We start from the raw sequence: 7,863 nt of genomic DNA, 5'->3' as shown, positions 1-7,863 counted from the left end.
TCCAGTTCAGGGTTCCAGAGGATTTTGTAAAGTTGTGTAGTAAGGAGTACAGAAGAAAGCCTTGAATTAGCTATTCAGAAATGGTTTTCACGCTGGGAGATGGAACTCAAGAAAGAAGAATGGTAGAGATGCCTTGTACAGCCCATCTGAACAGATCAAGGTGAATTTTGCATTTTATTGCCTTTGTCTATCTCTTATTTATGTTCAATCAAAGAAGTATTGCTGTAGAGGCAATTTGTGACATGAGTCTGCATGTTAGTGACCTGGAGTTGTTGATCGGTAATTAAAGCAAAAGTGAGGAAGGTGAGGTTGTGATGGTTTAATTTATCTAGCTCTCATGCCAAGTATCATTTGTTGATGTACTGCCTTGAAGACTCTACTTGTAATGCTCATGCTATATTTATGGTTAACATGCCAGGTTGTAACAGAACCGTTTTTTGTATTTGAAATTCAAATTGAATGAAGCTTGGTATGAGCCCTAGCTTAAACAATTCCATTCCAAGTCTAGACTTTCTCTGTAGGAGGATATGCATATACTACTACAGTACTACTACATCAGTTATTATTACTCTTGAATCTGCGGAGCCTTTAAGGTACACTATGTGCTAGGGAGCATCAATGAATTAATGTCATCTAGGGATCTCCAATCCAGAATGAGATTATCATTTTTCTGACTACCACAAGGCTTGCGAAACTTGAGCTGCTACTACCATGATTAACGATCAGATTCATAATTTTCATTGTAGCATCATTCATGCGGAATCTGCTTTGACACAGCTACTTGTGATTAATCTCTTCAATCCCCTGTTTTCTTCTAGAGTGGAAGAAGAGCACTCCCATTCTCTGCAAGAACCAATGTTCGAGGGGAACTTTAAGCATGCATTTGATAGAAAGGAGAAGTCCCAAATTTCTTATATTTCGAGAGGAGAGTTCTGAAATTTCTAGTTCCTTGATTTTGCAGAGGAAACAAAAAATAATATATAAACGCTTTTGCACTTGCAGCAGAAGATTGAAAGGAGCAGTGGAGAGTTACGCCAGTTCATAATGTATTTGTGTAGTCTGATAAAATATCCCTAAAATATATGATTTTTTAGGTTGCAGCATTTCGGTGGAAATTTAAACCTTTGTTTGGTTTAATAAATGCATTTCCCATCTTGTACAATCAGTTAATAATTTCCAAAAGATAGAGATAGAATCATCTTATTGCTGTTTCAGTGAGCATAAAGCAGTAATCCATGTACAAAATTCCTGGGGAAAAAGCTCAAATTACAGCTGACATAATAAAGCAGCTTGCAAGCTATGCAAATTTGCCCTTATGAAACATTTGGGATCTTGTTTGGTTTCAGCAGTTGGATCAATTATAGCAGGGACCTGGGTTCCCATTGTTTCCAGCTCGCTGGCTTGAAAACATAACTTGTGATCCAACAGGTTAAATTTTGTCCGCATGGATTGAAGATTTGGGAGACTGACCATTAGATACTCACAATGCACTTGATTAGACAGTGATTAAATTTTAGTGACCTATCCCAAAAATATATATATATATATATATTCAATACAGGTAGAGTACTTCCTGTAGAATCTTCTCTCTGATATCATGGAATTATATAAAGGAGGAATTCTCAGTTGAGATGCTTGCGAGAATGCATATTGAAATGAAGAATTGTGAATCATGAAGTCAAATGGTGGGTCATGATTCACACTGAGATTGGTGTTGTTATGTTTATGTCAAAGCATATCCACATTCAAGATCTTGAACCTTCATTACCCTCTTTAATTACCCCCCCCTCCCCACCCCCAAAAAAAAAAAAAAAAAAAAAAAAAAAAAAAAAGGAAAACTGAACAATTTCAATAAAGCAATGGAGTTGGTAAACACCATTCATCTCCATGTCCAAGTATCCTCATAATTGGCTTGATAAAATGATGATTTTCAATTGGGATTACCAAATTGAAATTAAAAAAAAAAAAGAACTATCAATCAGTATGAGATATAGAAAAAAAAACAAAGACTCCAATCCACAAAATTTCCAGTTGAAAGAATTCTAAAATTCTGGTTCTTTGCTTTTACAGAGAGTATATGGCCTTAGCTTCTGGCTCTGGGGCCAACACAATATTGGTTTTTCCCCTTTTGGGGTGGTGGGAGCAGGAAGGGCATCCAAAAAAACTTTCTTTTGGTGACCACAACCCCAACCCCAACCCCAACAGAAAAGGATATGGTGTACAGTTCAGCTGATTGATTCCAACTTACAGAGGTAACAACCATGATCACACCCAGCGCATGCCTCCCTTTTCTTTTCCCCCCCCCCCCCCCCTTTTCCAACAATTTGTTCTTCAAAATTCCCAGTGGATCAGGAGTCATGGTATCATGCAACATCTAAGGCTCTATTTGTTTTAAACTTTTAATGCATGATATTGAAAGGGTTAGTTTCTTGAGTTGATCATGAGTAGGGAGTAGGGAGTAGGGACAACTATATAATAAATCTTTGTTTAATCGATCTAAAATTATGGAGTTAGTGGAATGTTTTGACCCATACAAAGTGCTCATCCAGAAAGGGTATTAAAAAAAATGTTAAAAGCACATACTTACAAACTTAAATGTCATCTCATTGTCCATCACATCAAATTTAGTAGAGGAAATATCTGTTAGTTTCTGGCTGACAAAGTTTTGGTTCTTATTAACCCATAAAACTCATAATGTTTGGTGCAGGTATAGCAATCAAATCAAATAGGCCAAGGTTTTTTTTTTTTTGTTTTTTTTCAACCCACCTAACAGAGTAAGAGTTCATCTTGGGACTCTACAGCTACCAAAGTGAGGGGCCGGGCCGGGCCGGGCCGGGCCGGGCCTAGAACAAGGGGTGCCATGAGCTCAAGGTAAAGACGGCAGAGTTGAACCCATGATTGTTCTTGAGACACCTGAACTCTACTGGCAGCCATAGTTGTCAAAGCGCTAGGCGATAGCACTAACAAAACACGAAATTGGGATTCACCCAGATTCTGCCTTAACCCTAGCTTATGAATTGGTTACTCCGAATTTGCTAGAATCAGGATTGGTTTTAGCTGATTCACCCACTCTGAACCCGATTCTTTAAACCCGCAGCTGACATGATACCAACCAACTGTCCTAGTAGTTGTGTTCAGGCTTTGGCATTTCACATTTATTGAATGGTAGGGATTCATAGATTCAAGCATATGGACCAACTCATTGATTATTTCCTTTTCCCGAAAATAAACCCTGTACGTGGAGGAGGAAAGGAAGGCCTTCCAAGTTAGGTGGGACTTGGAAGGCGGGTAATAATAAAACTTGTGTTCCTCACACTCTTCGTGCATGTTTGAACTCTCTTCATCTTCAACAGACCCCTTTCTTGGAGAGTTGGACATCACCCAAACCGGAAAAAAAAAATTCTGATGAACCAAATTCCCACCTATCAGTCAATTGAGGACACGTGGCAGAATTCTTCATGTGGCTCCAATCGCCGAGCCCAAAGATAGACCGACCACTGTAGAAGGACCACCAGGGATGATCCAACCCTGAAAATCGGCCCGTTATGCATGACTCGCCTCATAAGGAGGCGAGGCAAGACGAACATCGGCAATGAACCAGTAGGGTGTGACCCAACCTTACAGGTCAGACAAATGTAACCCAATCGCATAGGATGAATATACATAACTCAACTTTACAGGTTAGAAGCCAAATAGGGACTACGAAGTTCACCAAGGTCGAGCCATGAGATTGGCCTTCGAGATCATGTCAAGAATGAAGGTCAGGCCACTGGATTGCCCTACAAGATCGTCCTTCAAGATGTCCATGCCGATCCTTACAACTCGGCACTAGAGCCATTCAGGTCGACATGATATCCGACTTAATTAACCATCGGCTAATCTCTTGCCGAGATATCTAGACCGCCAACTTAGCAAGTCCAATCGCTTGTCCGATAAATCAACGACCTTGCGCCGTGGTCTAACTAAGGAAGAACTCTTCCAAATAGGAAACTTTTCCAAAACCACATTAGATCGATCTCCTACCATAATTAGACTACCTGCTAAATTGGGACTCTCCACAATCGCCTCAACCTCTACTCCAAATTATAAATAGTCAAGCACCACCCAGGTAAGGGGAACGATTCATAATATACAATAGTAACTTATCCGCTGCGAAGAAATCTGACTTAGGCATCGGAGAGTCTCCGCCAATCGAACCTGACTCTCCCTTGCTCGTTTGTTCTTCTATGCTGGTCATCTTCGGAAGTCCGTCGATTTCTTACCCCAATAGGATGAAATCAACTTTGAGAAAGTATGAGAGTATTTATTTGCACCAAGACCAAAGTGACCCACTTAGAGAAAGAATGGCACCTCCAATATAGATATCTAAGGTACATGACAATAACTATTACGGTCCTCTCTGATTTGATTTTCAACTGTCAATTGAACACACACCCCTAAAGTCCCAAACTCCCCAGATTCATACCAAACCAAACCAGGTGACAAATGATTGAAATGAGAGCGGCATTTCTCAACCCCACACCAACTGATTAGATGCCACCGAATCGCTTAGTCGGGGTCAGAAGAGAATCGGATCAATATTGGCCAATCTTGATTCAGAACGGCCAATCCAATCCCATCCCATCCCATCCGATTCATAAAACTCTGGATGTCACTCTTGTCTTGGTGGATCCAACCATATACCATTAATCTTTGTATTTTTTCAGCCACTCATATTCTATGAAGTATTTCTTACATTTTCAAGTATTTATTTTACCACATGACAGATCTCGATCTGTTTGGGTTGAAACGTGAAGTGAAAATAGGGGGATCTTGGGATCTACTTTTTAAAATAATTTGCGCTCCAACTAATCTGCCATGTGGTAGAATGTCTTCTCTTCAGATTAGTTGATCTGAATTGGCCATTTTTTTTTATTTCAAGAGGGGTTGGTTAGTAATTTCGTGCACTCCTATGTTTAGACAAAAGAGTCATGCGATCAAGCAACGTTTCTTTTTTTCTAAAAATAATTAGTTGTTGGGAAATAATTAAAAAGTGATTTATATTTAGAGATATTTAACCAGAACTGATTAGTAGGGTTTTTTTTTTTTTTGTTGGTAAACACCTGATTAGTAGGGTTTGAAACTTTGAATACAAATCTTAAGTCTAATTTGGTTACCTGTTTATTTCTATTTCTAAACAAAAGGAAGTTTTTAATAGTTTGACATTACTAAACTAACTACAACAGATCCAGTAATTGCAGTGTTGAAATTTAAGTGGGACCTCTTCTCTGAAATATTCTCATCCTTTGGATGCGACAGATGGCAAGTGGATGGTGCCCTATTGAAAACTGGACTGATTGGGAAATGGGTGGGTGGGTGGGTGGGTTACTGAGGAGGAGACTGAGACTTATGTGTGTACAAGGACATGGGCTCAGGCCCATCCAAAAAGACTACTTCAGAGTTCAGACAATGAAAAGAGCATTTGTTTTGGGAGTCAAAAGAACGAAAATGAGACCAAAGTAACTAAGGGTGTCAATTGGGACGGTTCCCGGTATTCAGGATGGGTCCACACCGGTACCAGTGTCAAAGGTGCCAATCTCAGTACCGTCACATTTAATAAATGGGATTAGACCTAAGTCTCAATCCCAATTATTAATGGAACGGGACGGTATCGGTTCCTAATTAGTTCTAAGCCTGACAAAAAAGGGATAAGAACTTTAATGGTTCCAAGATAGTTCCATTACTATAAAGCAACTTAGAGTACAAATCCAAGATGAATTTCATGGTTTTACTTCTTCAAAATCCCTAAGATCACATGTAAGTTTCTCAAAACGAAGTCTAAGAATTATTGAGGATAAACTACTGCCATATACCTTCAATACAATAACATGAAATAGACCCTTTGAAAGAATACAAATGGTTTCGGTACCTAATTGATATTCCGGTACTGGTACCATTGGGAATCCCATCCCAGAACCGTCCTGTCCCATTTATTATTCGGTACCAAAATCAAATTCCAATACTGTCCCGTTTATTAATGGGACGATCCGATATTGGGTTTTAGCGGGACGGTTCCCAATTCTAATCCCAAATTGACACCCTTAAACGTAACCATGTGATGTAGATGGAATCAAAATTATTATGAGCCAAACAACAATTAGACAAGAGTTATTTATAGTGGAGAATTGGGTAGCATTCCTCTATTATTTTGATCCTGATTTGTGGTGATTATGACGGTGGACAACAATGGCTACACCCACGTACAAGGAACTCTTCCTAGAACCGAAACTGAAACCGTGGTGGATTCTACTACTAGTAGTTCTAGGGGTGTCAATTAGAACCGAAACCGAAACCAAAACCGACCATTTAAAATCAGATCGAATTGAAATAAATTAAATCGGTTTGATTTTTGTTTTAAAATTTAAAATCTTTTATCCGTCAAACCGAACTAAATTATTTATTTTCAAATCAAATAAAGAACCAAATAAATCATATTTTTTAAAATATATTAATTAATGTGGATGATAAATTCTATTTCAATAAACTTAGGATTTTGCAATGCTTCATATGCAAAAGAGGTTATATTACTACCGATGTTTAAAATTCAATAAACTTATGATTATTTGCTACAAAAATCTAGTATCAAGTATTGTAAAAAATGACAATCAAACTTATGAACTTATTTGCCTTTTAAGTGTTCCTCTTGCATCAGTTGGAGAATGTTTTGTTGAAAATACCACAATGAGTATATACATTCCAAGGTGAATGTAGACTGAGACATGGCACTTGACACTATCCTAAATATCGTGTTTGCCCCTCGTTGGTGCAATCGAGTATATACAAAATGACCTCCACAATATAACAACAATAACTTGTTGGCTTTCTATAAGTAGGCGTGCACTTGATTACTATGCCCTTCAAGTATGTCCAAAATTGTGATCAAATCCAAACGATAAAGAGTTATAGGCAAACCGTAGTATGAAACTCTAGGATGGAATTTGGAGTATAAAAATATAGTGCTATTAGTGCACTCACTCTTACTCACCAAATTGGGAGAGAGAGAGTGTCATACAAATTGAGTGAGTACGTTGGTGCTAACTACCCTTTCCTTTTATAGAGGGAGGTAGTGTCTATCTATTTTGAATGGCTAGGATTAAGTCTCAATAGAAGATTCTAAATCCTTGATCATGAACACACCTCTTAGTATAAGTGTCTTTTACTAAAGGCACAATCTTATGCATAGACATGTCTTTTATATGTAGAGATGTGGCCTCATAATTCTCCCAAGTATATAGAGATGTCTCTCCACATACATAGGGGGTATCGTACCTCTTTGTACACGTAAGGGTATGACTCATCCAAGAATCATATCTTTCACTAGTACACTAAGGGATGTGTCTATACATAGACACCCATTATCTTAATTATAAATACTACATCACCCAAGAAGAAAATACTCATGTACCCGCACCTGTCTCACAACACCACAATACGACATGGTATGTTGACGGAAATTAAGGAAAACTGAAGAGAAGTATTTTGAATCCTTGATTTAAATTCATTTTAAAACCACCAATTAGTTTCATTGATTTTATGTTATTTTACTTAACAATATGAAGAAATAATGGTAAAAAATAGAGACCAACAAATAAATCGACTTAAAAAACAGAATGTAGGAACCAAGATTGGCCTCGATCGATTTTGATCAGACTCGATCGATCTAATTATAATTTTTTTTTTGGTGTGCAAATCTAATTATAATTCCTTGAACCCTGATTTAAGTTCCACAATCCATCTCAACACATTGAGTCTCGATCAACTCATTGTATGTAAAGCTTCACGTACAGTTTTGTGATGAGACATGATCTTTTGCTTCCATAAATG

This window comes from Telopea speciosissima, chromosome 10 (genome assembly GCF_018873765.1).
Source record: "Telopea speciosissima isolate NSW1024214 ecotype Mountain lineage chromosome 10, Tspe_v1, whole genome shotgun sequence".
Lineage (NCBI taxonomy): Eukaryota > Viridiplantae > Streptophyta > Magnoliopsida > Proteales > Proteaceae > Telopea > Telopea speciosissima.
This window is presented reverse-complemented; position numbering follows the sequence as displayed.